Source organism: Pyxicephalus adspersus, chromosome 3 (assembly GCF_032062135.1).
Source record: "Pyxicephalus adspersus chromosome 3, UCB_Pads_2.0, whole genome shotgun sequence".
Lineage (NCBI taxonomy): Eukaryota > Metazoa > Chordata > Amphibia > Anura > Pyxicephalidae > Pyxicephalus > Pyxicephalus adspersus.
In genome coordinates, this window is record NC_092860.1 from 68,419,820 (window position 1) to 68,435,863 (window position 16,044).

Genomic DNA, 16,044 nt, shown 5'->3' on the forward strand with positions numbered 1-16,044 from the left:
AAAAAAAAAAAAAAAAAAAAAAAAAAAAAAAAAGAGACGATAAAGTTTGTGTCTTGGAATATGGAGGGTCTCAACCATCCCATCAAGCGTCATAACGTGACTGCCCAACTATGCACCCTCCACCCCGACATCATATTTTTACAAGGAACACACCTTAATAAAAAAGAGGTATTACATCTCCCTGGTTCATGGATGGGAGAGGTGCATGCTACCTCCTATGACAAAAAAAGAGGAGTGGCTATTGTGTTCCATAAAGCATTTTAAAACAACAAAAATCATGCTGGACCCGGAATCCAACTATATCCCGATGAAAATCAAAATTCAAGGCACAGCTTACACACCTCAATCTTTACACCCCAAATTGACCTAATTCCCAATTTTTCTCCCACCTTACCGAGATACTATTAGCCACTGATCACCCGAATTTGATAATAGCAGATGATTTTAATTTAGCCCCCAACACACACCTTGATCACTCAGACCCACGACCCACAACCCAGCCCCACTATGAACTCTATTCAGATTTTCTGCCTCTTCTAGAGGCTTGGAGGGAAAGACACCTGACATCAAGAAAATATTCATGCTGGTCCAAAGCACATAAAACCTTTTTGAGAATTGATTATTTCCTGGTAATAGATTTTTTGCTGACCAGACTAAATAAAATAAGTTATCATCCAATATTTCTTTCAGACTACACACCCCTCTCATTGAATCCGACGTTACTGCAACTGGTACTTTCTACCTTTATATGGTGCTTTCTCACCTTTCTACATTCCTCCTCAGCTTTTCAAGCCCATTTAATCAATTACTGGGAGAATTTCTAGGACGACAAAATCCAATGCTGGGATACCCCAACTCTACTCTGGGAAAGCTGTAATGAGAGGGCAGATCACTTCATACCTAGCAAATCTTCTGTCACAGTCAAGGGTTAGGCTCGCAGTACAGTAGCTGGAACAGCAAGCAAGTTCAGTGAAGGCGGGACTGGTTGATACACATGATAGCAATAAAATCCATCTCAGCCCACCTCAGCCCTCTAGAATGAATCATCATCAAGTTCCCACCTGTACTACAACACAACCTCTGCTGCTGCCATCCTTAACTGCCTTATCACCAAGCCACCTCTTTGACTGGTAAATCCTATCCCACACCTGGAATTCAACAAGCCTACAGCCTCACTACAACCCATCCTACAGATGCTTCTCACTTCAGTTTGCCAGATTGTCCAATGTACTGCAGTGATTTACCATAATCTGTTACAATGTACCATTCACCATGTACTCTCATTGCTTGTTCTATTCCCTCTCCTCTTCCTCAGCCTGTTATCTCCTTGTCTGCATGTTCCTTCACTCTCTTGCTTTCTCTGTCTGTACTTCTAATCTTTTTCCCTCTACTACTACTTGCTAGTGACATCTCACCCAACCCTGGTCCCCTTCACAACCTCTCTTTTCCCTAACCTTTCAGCAAACATCCCTCCTCTTAACTCCATTCCAATTCACCTCATTCATAAGTTCTTATCCGCTTTCTCTGGTGGCCTATGGAATGCCAGATCTGTTGGCAATAAAGTAACCTCCATCCACAACCTTCTCTCAAAATCCCTGAACTTCCTGGCTCTAACTGAAACTTGGCTTTCCTTCTCAGACTCTACCTCTGCTGCTGCACTCTCCTATGGTGGCCTGCACTTCACACATACCCCCAGACTTGGCAACAGGGTGGGTGGTGGTGTGGGTCTCATTCTCTCCCCTAACTGTACATGCAGAGTCCTTCCTACCACACCCTCTCTCATTTTCACACCTTTTGAAGTCCATTTCCACCCCCTACCCCTCATTGTTGCCGTTGTCTACCACTCCCCCGGCACAGTTTCACACTTTTTGGATAACTTTTCCTCTTGGCTTCCACACATTCTTTGCCATGACCTGCCCACCCTCATCCTAGGTGACTTTAATGTTGCAGTGGATGACTACAACCATCCTTTCTCAGCCAAACTGCTCTCTGTTACCTCCTCCTTTGAACTCACAGAGAACATAATTGGCCCCACACATATCGCCGGACACACTTTAGACCTGGTATTTTCCAAACCTCACCCACCTTGACAACTCACCATTTACCCTTTCTGATCACAACCTAATTACCTTCAACCTAATTCTTGCCCCCTTTTGCCACATCCCAGACCTGGTCAATGGCGAAAAGTTATCCGTAACCTTGACCACAACTTTTTCTCAAACTTCATTACGTCCCTAACCCCCATTCTCTCTAAAATAACATCTCCAGATAAAGCTAGCGTTCAGTTCAACTACACTCTTTCTTTGGCTCTGGATAAAGTTGCCCCTACCACCTCTACCCCTGTCCTGCTAACCCCTTACCCTGGCAGAACAATCACACAAAACATCCACAAAGACTTTTCGTGCATCTGAGAACAAGTAGAGGAAATTTGGCCTCAGGGTTTACTTCAATGAATACAATCCAAACTACAACATGTTAACACTACACTCACTATTGCCAAGCAAAATTGTTTCTCCACCATCATATCCTCTCAAGCTTCCAACCCTTGCAGCCCCTTCTCAACAATTAAACCCCACACCTGCTCCCTTCCTCATCTACCTTCTCTGCCCAAGACATAGACACCGACTTCAGAGGTAAAATTGTCAAAATCAGACATGATGTCTCTGTTCACCATGCTACTCCAACCATATCTAACCCTTCGGCCTGTAAATCATCATTAACCTCCCTCAGCCTTGTTGCCCTGGTTGAAGTCTTCTCTCTTCTCTACCTTCTCCCATATGTTTCCAAACTTCTTGAACACCTTGCCTATAAAAGACTCACCCTTTACCTGAATACCAACCCTCTCCTTGACCCTCTCCAGTCTGGCTTTCGAGCTGGCCATTCCACTGAAACAGCCCTTACTAAAGTGGCCAATGACCTCATCAGCAAATCTCAAAGCAACTTTTCCCTCCTCCTTCTCCTAGATCTTTCCTTTGCTTTTGACACTGTTGATCACCTCGTTTGCTTCCTACCTGTCAGACAACTCCTTTCAAGTTTTTTTTCAATGGTAATTCCTCCTCTTGTACTCTCTTCCCTGTTGGTGTTCCTGTTGGTGTTTCTCTTTTCTCTGTACACCTCCTCACTTGGTAGTCTCATATACTCTTTTAGTTTACAGTACCATCTGTATGCTAATGACACTCAGATACATCCTTCCACCCCAGACTTGTCTCCCTCAGTCCTGGAAAAAGTTTTATGCTGCCTGTCAGCCATCTCACCATGGATGGCTGACAAATTTCTGGAACTCAACCTGGATAAAATAGAACTTATCATCTTCCTCCCTCAAATTCCAAATCTTCATACCATTAACTTGGCTACGGAATGTCACCTAAAATTAATTTCTTACATTCCCATCTGGACTTCTTCCCACAAAATGTGGGTGATGTGAGTGATGAACAAGGAGAGAGGTTCCACCAGGACATTTCTGTTATGTAAACAAGATATCAAGGCCGGTGCAACCCCAACATGATGGGCGACTACTGCTGGTTTCTGCAACGGGAGACAGTGGAAAGCCACAAACGCAAAAGCAAGTGCCTGAAACACACAAGTGCACTTGTGTGTTGAACAAGGACTCAGGTGAATTATGTGTAATTGTATATGTTGTTGCAACATAAAACTACGTTTTTGTAATGTCATGGAACTTTGAGGAAAAAGTTAGTTATGTATAGACCCATGGATTAGACCAAGTAGCAAACAATATATATTTTCTTTTTGTAGTGTTATGAATGCTGCAATCAGACTTATCCATCCTTCCCTCTACTCCTCTTTGGCTGCATCTCCTTGTAGTTCCCTTCATTGGCATCCATTTCACCTTCGAATCAAATTCAAGCTCCTATGTTATGCCTTCGAATCCCTCCACAATTATTGTCCCACTCACCTTTCTGATCTGGTACAAATATACACCTTTACTAATTAATTCCTCACTCATAACCTTGTCACATACACTGCTTCAAGACATTTCTAGAGCTGCCCGGAGTCTTTGGAATGGTCTTCGTACTATTGGGCTTGCTACGTCATATGTTGGCACTATATAAATCCTGTTTATTATTATTATTATTTTTATTAATAATAATAACATAGGTCAACAAAAAATTAGTTTTGATAATCATTAGAAACCACAGCAAACTTTTCTAATTTAATTTTTCAAGCAGAATTCAGATCAGTTTTTCCCTAACATCTACAGTTCCTGAGTTGAGTACTATATTAGTTAACATTGTACGTGCATGTATTTTGTACTAAAACGTATGCACCATTGAAGTGAATGTTAATACATCTTCAGTGTGAAGTAAAATATAGCACACTGTGGTATAGATCTACTGAACAGTGTCAGTCAGGTACCACTGTTTCTTCAGAATTGCTTAGAGTATGTGTGCTGACCAGTAATTTGTCTACCCTACATTCACTCCTAGTAATTGATACAACCATAAAGGTTCCTACAAAATATTTTTGCATATTGGGGTTTAACACATGACCATAGCCCATAACTCCCGTATTGGGACACCCACTTTTTTGCAACAGGATTAAAAGATCTAGTATTTTTGCCAATGGACTAAGCAAGACACATTCCGCGTCACCAATTTTTTTTTTAAATAATTAATTTTTACTAGAGGATAGTCAAGCAACAAAAACAAAAAAAAAAACAGCAACACTACACATTCCAAAACACAATTAGGTCAGTTCACAAAGAAGCAACAATATATCAACCCAGAAAGATATGGGGCAATATGGGAACTAGATGGGGGAGCCTTGAATATTAGAGTTAAGAATGGGCAGGTTGCTTTATTGGCTGGGTTTGGTAGTGAAAATAGTTGTTCCAAAGGGTTGAACCAGTCATCTTCTGAAAGATTCTGGAATATGTGAGAGACAAATGATTGCATTTACAGGTAGATTAAAAATGCTCCTCTTAGGGTAGGATATTCCTGTTTTGCTCCTTCAAAAGATAGGGGTTTATGAGTGGAGAGCGTATTCTTAGCTTTGACAGTAAGATCCCGAAAAGCCAGCCATGATTCTAGGGATGCAAATCGCACTGGCTGGGGAAAGTCTAGGTTTGTCCATTCTGTAGTGTACTGTGGATGTGATGGTGTTTTTCTGCCATCCAGGATATAAAGCTTTTTACTTCCATAGCTTGGGGGAAGGCTGGGCTGTCAAATACTGGCGTCAAGGGGCCTGGTTTGGTTGATAGTTTACAAAGTTTTTCAGGGTCTGCTGTGATAAAAACACCAGAGTATTTAGTACTGAGCTAGAAAGATATATTGTCTTAGATGGACATAAGTTGAGGTGTGTCGATAACACAGCTCAACAAAAAAACATTTTTTTTCACTTGCCAAGGATTTTTAAATAATTTAGTGTTTAATCATTCTCCCTCCACTACACATAAAGTTGGGATTAATAATAGCAATAAATAACAATTTATTAGAGCTCTGAACAAGGATGGTGATCGCTTCAAATACATTTGTAGATTATTACCTGGATTGAGTACTAAAAAATGAAAAACAGGAATCTTAAGAACAGGAAGTTACATGACTGATACTGAAACTTCTGCCTGGCACAGCTATGTCATGGTTGTCAAAAACTTTTTGGATAACCATTAAGCACAAAATAAAGAAGAACTGGTACAAAACTTGCTCTTAAACTTTAAAAATTTGGGTGCTACTATAAGCATAAAGGTACACTATCTCCACAAAACCTTGGCGATTTCAGTGAGGAACAAGGGGAGAGGTTGCGTCAAGATATAAGGGTGATGGAAGAATAGCATCAGGGCAAATAGGATAGACACATGATGGCAGACTACTGCTGGAGCTTTCAACGTGATTGTCCTGATCATCATGAAGAAGTCATTTCAATGACTTTGTGATTAGTTCTGCAAATATACTAAATATAGAATATATTGACATTAGGTATTTAAAAAAATAAAATTTGTATACATATATGGCATATATAGTTAAATTTTGCTTAATTTTATTAATGTTTCATTAGTTTTCTATGAGGTTATTATTGAGGTTGTTATTTAGAACTAGAACCAATTTAGCAAAACCAAAACTATATTTGGAATCTGTGCATCAAACATAACCTAAAATGACTTTAATCTGTTTGGCAAGAAAATGTACCCTGTGTTAAGAAGGAGACAAGGTTAGCTGCATATATTTTATAAAACTTCGAGGTGGGCTAGGGCTTTTACCCACTGACGTAGTTTTGATGGCCAATGATACCTCCTCTTCTGCGAAGGGTAATCCTAAGTAGGTAAAAATGTCAGGTTCTAACTCTGGCAACATTGTGGATGCTACGTATTCTTGTAGGGATTGATGTGGGGTTAAGGTTATAAAGATTTAGGCAATATTGTTGGAACACTCTTAGTATGTCTTAAAGTATAGCGGTGTGATCCCCCTGTGAATAAATGGAATAAAGGTGGTTGTTGTTTTAGGGTGTAGCCCTCTTGCTAACAGTCTACCACATTTATCCCCATATTAAAAGTACAGTTTCCAGGACCTATCTTTGTTTTTTTTTGGTGAGCCAAGTTGTATGATAGTAGGAGATGTCTTCTAGCTGCCGTCAGTTCCAGAAAGATGTCTTAGGACATATTCTGTTTGTGAAGGAGCTTAAGTGATCTAATTTTATCAGGCATCTGTATGTATTGAGCCCTTATCTTTTCAAGCCTTGTTGTAATAATACCCCCAGCAAAACGGCATTAAAGGCCTCCGACTGATTTGGGAGGGATGTGGAATTTGACATAATATCTCGGAAAATATTGGTAGTAGTCTCTAATACTGTGCCTGCAAAAACAGAATCTTTAAATAAGGAGTATATGCATTTCCAGGTCCACTCTCTAGGTCCAGCTCGTGGTATGTGCATGATCATGCATGGTCTGACCACGGGCAGCTGTCAATGGAAGCTATTGTATTCCAATTTAGAACACTATGGCTTACTAGTATGTAATCTATACAAGAGTATGTTCAATGAAGATTGAAATAGAATGATTGAATGTGTAGTCTTTGACTGTAGAATGTAGGGTGTGCCATACATCAATAAGTTGGAGATCATGTAGCTTGGCCAGGAATGAGTTTGGAATATGATACCAGAGGATGTCAATGCAGGGATCTAGGGCAAAGGTAAAGCCCCCCAAATATGAGTGTGCCTTCTGAGAATCTTTTAGAGTATCGAAATATTGAACAGCAGCTACTGTGGGGTGTTGATTGGGGGAGTAGATGGAAGCTACAGTGTAGATATTTCCCCAAACTGAGATTTTTGCGAACAGGTATCTGGCCTGGGGGTCGGCGTGGGTATCAGCTGTAATTGGAGTGTTTTGTTGAAGGTTTTAGAAACCCCTTTAGGTTTAGCTTCGGGGTTGGAACTATGTATCCAGGAGGTGTAATAGCGGTTGCAGAGGGACAGTATTTTGTGTGTTTGAAAATGGGTTTCTTAAGGTACTATAATATTTACATTAGCTTTGTGTTGGCCATAGAAGAGTTCTGAGCGCTTGGATGGACCCTTTGACATTTTGGGTGCAGACTTTTAGAGAGCCTAAAGCATATGCTGGGTCATATTAGCAAGTTGTTATAGGTGCTTAGGAACAATTGGTGAGAGAGATGGCCTAAAATGTCATGACTGAGCTTAATTGGTGGTGGGTTGGATATGGGGTTCTGGGGGAGAAAGGTATAACCTGGGAAAAGTGGCAGTGTGTGGCGGTACACTTACTGTACATGTGTTTATGTGTACTTGCCTGGGGGAAACCTAAAACATAATAAAAACATAATAAACCATGTAATCTTTGTAAACATAAGCCATTTTTAACATAAAGCATATAAGTATACTATTGCCAGAAAATACTATTGGAAAATAGCCCAGAAGCCCAACATTTGTGGCTAATGGGAGAATCTAACAGGGCTCTGGAGTCGGTAGATAAATCCTTTAACTCTGACTCTTTGACTCCTCAGTTTCTGGTACCCCAAATCCAACTCCGACTCTCCAACCCCTACTGGGTTTCTAGTTTTATCTTCACACTTTTGCATTCAAACCTCACACTTTTGCAACCAAACTTCACAAAAAATGTAGACCTCCTAATTATTCAAAAATTTAACAAATTTATTATAAAATTAAATATAACACAATATTTTTACCATAAAAGTTTTTCTCAAGAAACATTAATAAAAATAAAGCATTATTTTTCCTTAGCAATGAGATCAAGGATTTTGTTTCAAGCCTTTCTTGAAGAGAGTGGGAATCATTGCAACTTGCAAGAATTAAAGAATCAAGGGTGGAAACATGGTGGCACTTGATAAAGATCACTATAAAACATATGTTTGAAAATCTTGAGAAATAATGACTGGTATAAACCAATCCCACAAATTTCAATAAAGCTCTAGTATATATTATTTTGATTGGTAAAGCATATAACGATAAGATAATTGATAAAAATAAGTTTGATTTTTTTTAAAATAGAATGTCCTGTACTTACGTTTTACGCCCTTACAAAAACTCACAAAAATGCCAAAGACCCTCCTGGACGCCCAATAGTGTCTGGAATTGGTAGCATATCTTCCAATGCAAGCCAATTTGTTGATAAATACCTGCATCCCCTTGTTCTAAGCCCCCCTTTATACAATAAAGATACACCAGAACTTCTGAAAATGATAGATGACCTATATGTACCTCAAGGAGCGATATTAGCAGCCATTGATTTAGAGGCATTATATTCTATGATTCTACACAAAAAGAGTCTAGATGCTATAAAGACCTATTTGTGTGAACTTAGCCGAAATACCTGGCCACTAAACCCATTTGTACTAACATTGTTAGAATACGTTCTGTTTTGAAATGTGTTGACCTTTGATGGACAAAAATACCTGCAGGTGCAGGGAGTGGCAATGGGGACACAATGTGCCCCCACTTATGCCAACCTGTACTTTGGGGTGTGGGAAAGGGACCTGTTCTCAGATGAATCCTTTTTGATGTACCTTCCCCATATCCTATTATAGAGAAGGTACATCAACGACGTCATCCTCATATGGACTGGGTCAAAGCCTGAACTTTAGGAGATTTTTGGTAAAATTCAATCGAATAGATATAACCTAAAATTCACGTTAGAAATCAGTGATTAATTTTTACCTTTTTTGGATGTAATGATAGAAACTGATCAGCAAAACACTCTGACATCTAAATTATACCGAAAAGAAGGGAAGAAGGCACCTTCCTGTCCTCTCCAGTGTGAATACGCAGAGCGAACTCGAGGCACCTGATCCCGCTCCATGTTGAATCACAGCAACGTGGGCTTGTATCCTCAAGTGGAGGCTTAGTCCATTAGTACGGCTCCATTTAAAGCCGACAGCAGTGGCATGTTTTAGCTGCAACACTAGGAGGGTGCATGCTGGATGATATCCTTGAAAAAACTGTTCACAAGATCCTTTGAAAACACCATCGCTTTGTTTCATTCTGGTAGGTGATTTTTAGATATGTTTTAAAAGTAGGAAGTCCCTTGCAATGATCCAATGTCCTTAGAATTCCCTGCAATGTTTATTGAATATAGAGTTGTTTTATGACAGTCTTTGAAAAAGTTTATGGATTTAAAACATCTATGCTACATTGCAGCCATTGCAGTTGTCACTTTAGAGGATCCATAGTGGAAAAAATATACAATTGGATACATTTTAGATATATGATTACACTGCTAGAGAGACATATATCCAGGAGCTATGTTGGAGTGTTTGTTTGTTTTTTATACATTTAACTACTACATTTTTTTATATTTAACTAAGTTATTAACTAGTTGTACAATATATATTTGATGAAATACAATACAAATCCAGAATAGATAAAAAGATAAAAAATATTTATGCATTTATATAGGTCTCTATAGGTAATACAATATAATTACAAAAAATCCTCTAGGTAAACTTAATAGAAGACACTTAGGCTCACCCCTGGCTGTTTGCCCATACTGCACCCTACTGGCCTTAATAATTTTGGTTATGGTTGTACAATTACAACCCAAAACCATTGCTATCTGGGACGCATAACTTGCATTCAGATGACTGTCTACCACTCTTTGACATTCTGCATTACTTAATTCTCTGGCCATATGGGTAAGTGCAATACTAAATATAAAGCTAATACCTTTGAAGATAAAAAGATAAATAACATTGTTATCTTAAAACTTGGTATAAATCCCTGAAATAAAGATATTTCATTTTAAAATTATATGAAGTAAAAAACATATTAATTGACAAATCATCAATTTATTTTCATATATTTTTATTATTGTTTCTTGAAAAAAAACTTTTATAGTAAAAAATAATGTGTTATATTTAATTTTATAATACATTTATTCATTTATGAATAAGGGGTCTAAAATTTTGTGTTAGGTTTGGTTGCAAAAGTGTGAAGTTTGAATGCAAAAGTATGAAGATAAAATGAGAAACCCTGTAATATGCTAATGTTTTTCCACATTAAATGAAGGAGGACAACATACACGCCATTTAACCACAGAACTACTGGCTAGGAAGCTGACGCTCTACTGTATTGGCCAGTTTAAACAAAATACAAAAAAATGAAAACAATTATTTTGAGTTTTATTTATTGTTTTTATCAAGTGTTCATAAAGTAGTAGCATAACATGCATAAAAATCAGGAACATCTTTGATATTGGTTCCTTTCGGCCACATATGAGGTAAAGGTGTTCCCAATTTTGTCTTGCCTTTGTAGCTACACTGATTGACTGCACTATGTTTTCAAGATAGATCACCCCCCCCCCCCAATCCCTTACACCGTCCCCTATATGTACCTGAAATTTTCCCTTTTTTTAATTCCAAAAAAAAGAGAAAAAAGTTCACTCTGGACAAATATACGGGGAAAGAATTTTATTTTATTGTTATTATTGTTCACTCGATACACAAGACTATGTAATTGTAAGGAACTTACCCGTCCTGCGAGCCCCTGGCGTCCCTGGGGATCTCAGCCGCAGAGGGAGACGTCGCTGGCCAAGGCTGCTGCTCTGCTCGCAACGTGTCTCTCTCTGCGGGCAGAGGGATCCGTCCTGGCCAAACTACTGTTCACCCAGGCGGCATCCCTTGCATCCCTTCGGACGTGGTTACTGAATCTCCTGCTCTCAGCCCTCCTTTGCATGTGCAAAGTAGTGCACATCCTAGGGGTGCTGTGGGAAGAGGTGCGCGAGCTACCATGCGTCCCTCTTGTACCCCCCCGAGGGCGTGGCACCTTATAGCTTCATCCAGTGGTGGTGTATTAGGTAGTATTCCCTTCATGCGAACTGCTACAAGGGCCTTTTTTGCAGTATCAGTCTGGTCATCGCTCAACAAAATTTGGCTCATTGGATCAACAAAAATAGCAGCTAGCTATTTGATTATCCAGTAAGGGATTCTTTCTTTTCTTCATTGAAGATACAATGCCATCAGCTATTAACCCTCTACTTTTGTTAGGCAATAAATTAAGCTGTTCCATTTCAAGTAGAATTTACCAGGTGTTAAATCTTCAGATTGCAAACTCTTGGTGACAGTAAAGGGGTTAGAAAGTAGATTTTCCAGTGCTTTTACTTGTGTCTACTGGCTTTCAGTTAATGAAACATTTTCATTTTCCAGTTCTTCAAGAAAATCCTTTAGTTCAAGCAAACGCTTTACCGTCAAATAAGTGCTTCCCCAGCGTGTTGTTTGATCCAAAATGGCTCCTTTTCCTGCACGTCTTTTCAAAATGGCATCTGTTTTAGGGGCCCTGACTGCAACAGTTACTTGCCTCAATTTGCCAATTAGAGTAGCTGCATGACGATCTTTCAATCCATCTCCTATTGCAATAGTAGTACGCTTAGATGCTTCTTCAACAATGTTATCCAAAATGTCACTATTCTCTTCGCTTTCACTTTCTCCAATACTTGCAGTCAGTTTCTTTATCTACTTTAATTATTTTCTCAATTGTGCTCAACATATTAGAAGCATTATCTGTCACAATACATAGAATCTGCTCCCTTTTAATTTCAAAATCTTCTAGAACATCCTCCACTAACATCTGAAGATAGTCACTGGTGTGATGTGTTCTTTACTCCCAAAGTTTGTGTTGTTTTAATATTTTCATCAACATCTAACATTAACCACCTGAGCGTTACACTGATTTCTAGATTTCTGTTCCAAAAGCGTCACAGGTTTTCATGAAATTTTTTTTTTAAATTGTAGACCTGTAACTTACAGAAATATGTCCGAATAGGGTTCTAGTAGATATCATGAATATAAAAAATGTTTGAAACACACAATCATGTAAAAAAAAAAAAAAAACTTTTAATAAAATTAAAGGAAAAACACAAAAATCAGCTTAAACAAGAACACATAAATAAATGAAAAATACTGAAAATGCGATAATTCGGTATAATGTATAGTAATATATTTTTCTAAAACACCTCCCTAGTGTCCATCACATACCTATAGACAAAACCACATAAATATATTTTCTATTATTTTGTATTGGATTGGATACAGGACTTTGTATTAAATCCAATACAAAAAATTTGAATTTTCCGCTACGACCCTCATCGACGGGCGCACGCACGCGCATCACCAGGAATCGCCGAGGGACGTGTACGCAAATGCCGGGTATTCTAATTCTTTCCAAACTTCCATGCAAAAAGTGTTACATTTTTTGCATGGAAATTTATTTTGGATTGTAGGCTCTAATTCACCGAATTACCGCATAACTCACCAAAATATGTCCAAAATTTTATAAATTTAATAATTAAATTTTTTTTTATAAAACATAAAAAAAACATAAAAAAAAAAAAATCTTTAAAAAAAACTAAAATAAATTAAAAAAAAAAAAAGTGTAAAATGTAATGTACAGTAGCTTATATAATATATATATAATACAATTATATATATATTATATAAGGATTTCTTTGTATTGAACTCAATACAGCTTTTTTGTATTGAGTTCAATACAAAGGAACTCAATGCAAAATTTTGAATTTGCCGCCCCGCCTCCCTCCCGCGCCGACGCACGCAGCGACGTCACCGGGAAACCCCGGTGATCGTCTCTGCACTCGCCGGCTGGACACCGAAGAGGACAGACGTGTCCGGAGCAGCGGAGGGAGAAGGTATTTTTTTTTTTTTTTTTTGTCCAGCGATCGACGCTGGACAGTGACAGGCACAGGGATAGGGACAGGGACAGGGAGAGGAGGGAGAGGAAGCCGGCTGGCTTAGAAAAGAAAGCCAGCTGGCTTTCTCCTCTAAGCCGGCCGGCTTTTTCTTTTAAGGAGAGGGACACCCGATGCTGGAGGACGACGCTGGAACACGGAACCGACGCTGGATTAGCACAGCGGGACCAGGTAAGTGGGGATTTTAGTGTAGGCGAAAAAATACGGGGTTATCCAAAAGAGCAAAAATATTTAGTGCGAGAAATTACGGGCTTAGCGGTTGGGGGGTTAATAGCAAAAAAATTGACTCTCCGACGTGTGCACTAAACTAACTTCCTAGTATTAGGTGGTGTGCAAAATGATGTTAAAGTTCAGTCCTGGATGGGAGCATATATAGACAGTGCAAACTGGACACCTGAACACACATCAGGCCATAGCACTCACCTATATCAATACACTTGTTTACACTCAAATTAACTTGTTAAACATATATCTATATCTATATTAAACGTTATATCTGAAATAAAATGAAAACACTTTTTGTAATGTACATAATTCAGATTACAATAATTTGAATGTCAGGTTGTATAATAGCTCAGCTGAACTTTACACTAGTAGAATTACAACTATGCACTGGGCTTTATTCTTACATCAGATAAGTACCTATTTATGACTATTGTTTGTGAAATAGGATATTTGAACTTGCTGTATTTTTTTATTATAATTTAAATTTATAGTTGGCACATTTCTATTTAAATTTTTGGAGTCGGCACATTTCTATCGACTCCAACTCCAGGTACCCAAAATTGTCTCCGACTCCTCAACTCCGACTCCAACACCACAGCCCTGGAATCTAACCCAGAAGCCCATTGCAGCAAGCCTGTCCACAGTCTACTGATATGGTGAGGGAACTGTCAATGTTGATAGATGATTTTGGTAGGAGGACTGTTGTGTGGGCTTGGCTTCTGGAAGCAGGGGCGCTTATGAATACATTAAAGATAGCATGGAGAGGTCAGATGTCACTGTCCCAAAAATCTGATGACCTTTGAATAGGGCAGGTGTCTCCGAGATCCCAAGCAACCCCAACAAAAAAGGAAAGGGGGTTAGGTAAGGTAAGAAATGGGTTTTAGTGTTGGACCAGAACAGTAAAGCGTGACAAGACATCCAGCATGTAAGTATGTCATCTCAAGCTCAGTGATGTCTCTTTGGTGTCTAGCTTGTAAAGGTGGTAAAAATGGTTGGGCTTCTGCAGGAACATGTAATCCAAAAACATGTTCAGGGAGCTTGTGATGCCATTGGGTGTGAAGTTACGTTCTAAGGCAGCTGTATTACTGATGCGTTGAGGAGGTCGGCGCATTCTGTGAGTCAGATTCAAGCTGGGGGCCCCGTGTTCCTGGAAACCGGGGTGTAGAAGGTCGAAGATGGGATTGCTTTGCGAGTAAACCTTGATGTCACCGTTTGCCATTCAGGAAGAATGATGTTGGAGAATTGTAGCGCAATAAGGAATTGTGGGAGCTCTGAGGGCTGCCTGAAAATGTAATTCTTCCCTCTTTTATGTATGAGGGGAAAAGGATATCCCCAGTGATATGGGATGTTCCTCTCCTGGAGAAGGGTGAGCAACAGTTTAAAGGCCCTATGGAGATCCAGGGTATGTTTGGATATGTCTGAAAACAATTGTATCTGTGCTCCCGCATATTCAATGGTGTTTGCCCCTCTGGCTTTTTTCAAGGTGTCTTCCTTAGTTCTGTAGAAGTGTATTCTACAAATCACACTTATGTGACATCATGGATCCTTGCTGCTTGGACTCTGAGTTCTATGAACTCTGTCAATTTCAATGCCCATGTTGAGTGGGATGTTCAGCAATTAGGCAAATATAGCAAATATGTTTTAGGTATTCTTCTGATGTGAATGTTGTATCTCCTGTTACGGTTTTCAGCATCATCTTGACATAGGAACAGCATGGTAATTTGTGCGTCATGGTGTTTCAAAGTGTCTTTATGTGAGGCTAGTTGTAAAGAAAGATCTGTGCAAGTGTTTTGGAGTGTTAAAGTTGTTTTGGTCATTTGGTGCAGGGAGCGTTGCATGGCCAGAAATTCTGACTTCATTAACTAACCTAATTTAGTATTAATATTCACATACTTTGTTGCACACGGAGGACAAGCCACTTTCAAGTGGAAGAACAGTATACTTGCATATTTGACAGTGGATCAACCGAATTTCCTCATTTGGAGTTCAGGCCCGCTGTCAACATCCCAAGCATTCTGATAGAAGTGATTCAATGTTATTTAAATCACTTCCATTTTGGATAAAAATACAAACAAATAAAGAAGCTTTAAAGGGGAACTAAACTGAAAATAAAAAAATCACACTTACCTTTCATTCTGTAGATCCCTCAATCCCACGCCGTCTTGGAATCCTTCTTTGTCGCGGTGTGGAGAAAGCATTGGGCAAGGTCATCTTCCTCTGTCTTCTTCTTTGCTTTGGCTACATCACCCAATGCGATACAGGAACAGTAGTGTGGGATCCAGTGCCGGAGATGGAAGCTGCATCATTAATATGAAAGATACTTGGCATTGGCATAGATAAATGTTTGGAGTATTGAGGAAATTAATGAACTTTGATATTAATAAGTGGATTATTTGGGATACAATAAACTTATATTTGGTTATAAGGAAGTAAGCCTTTTTAGACAGATCAGTTAATAAAATTAAAAAGAGAATTTTTTTTTTTCCACTTGACTTGAAAAACAAAATGTAAAGACTTTGAGAAACTGTGTCACATATCCTCCCTCTAAAATGTATCAAGATAAGTGATTTCAACTTCAATATAAGTGAGTTCATCACTGTTGGGTAAAATGTAGGATCCAATACATTTACACACAGGAATAA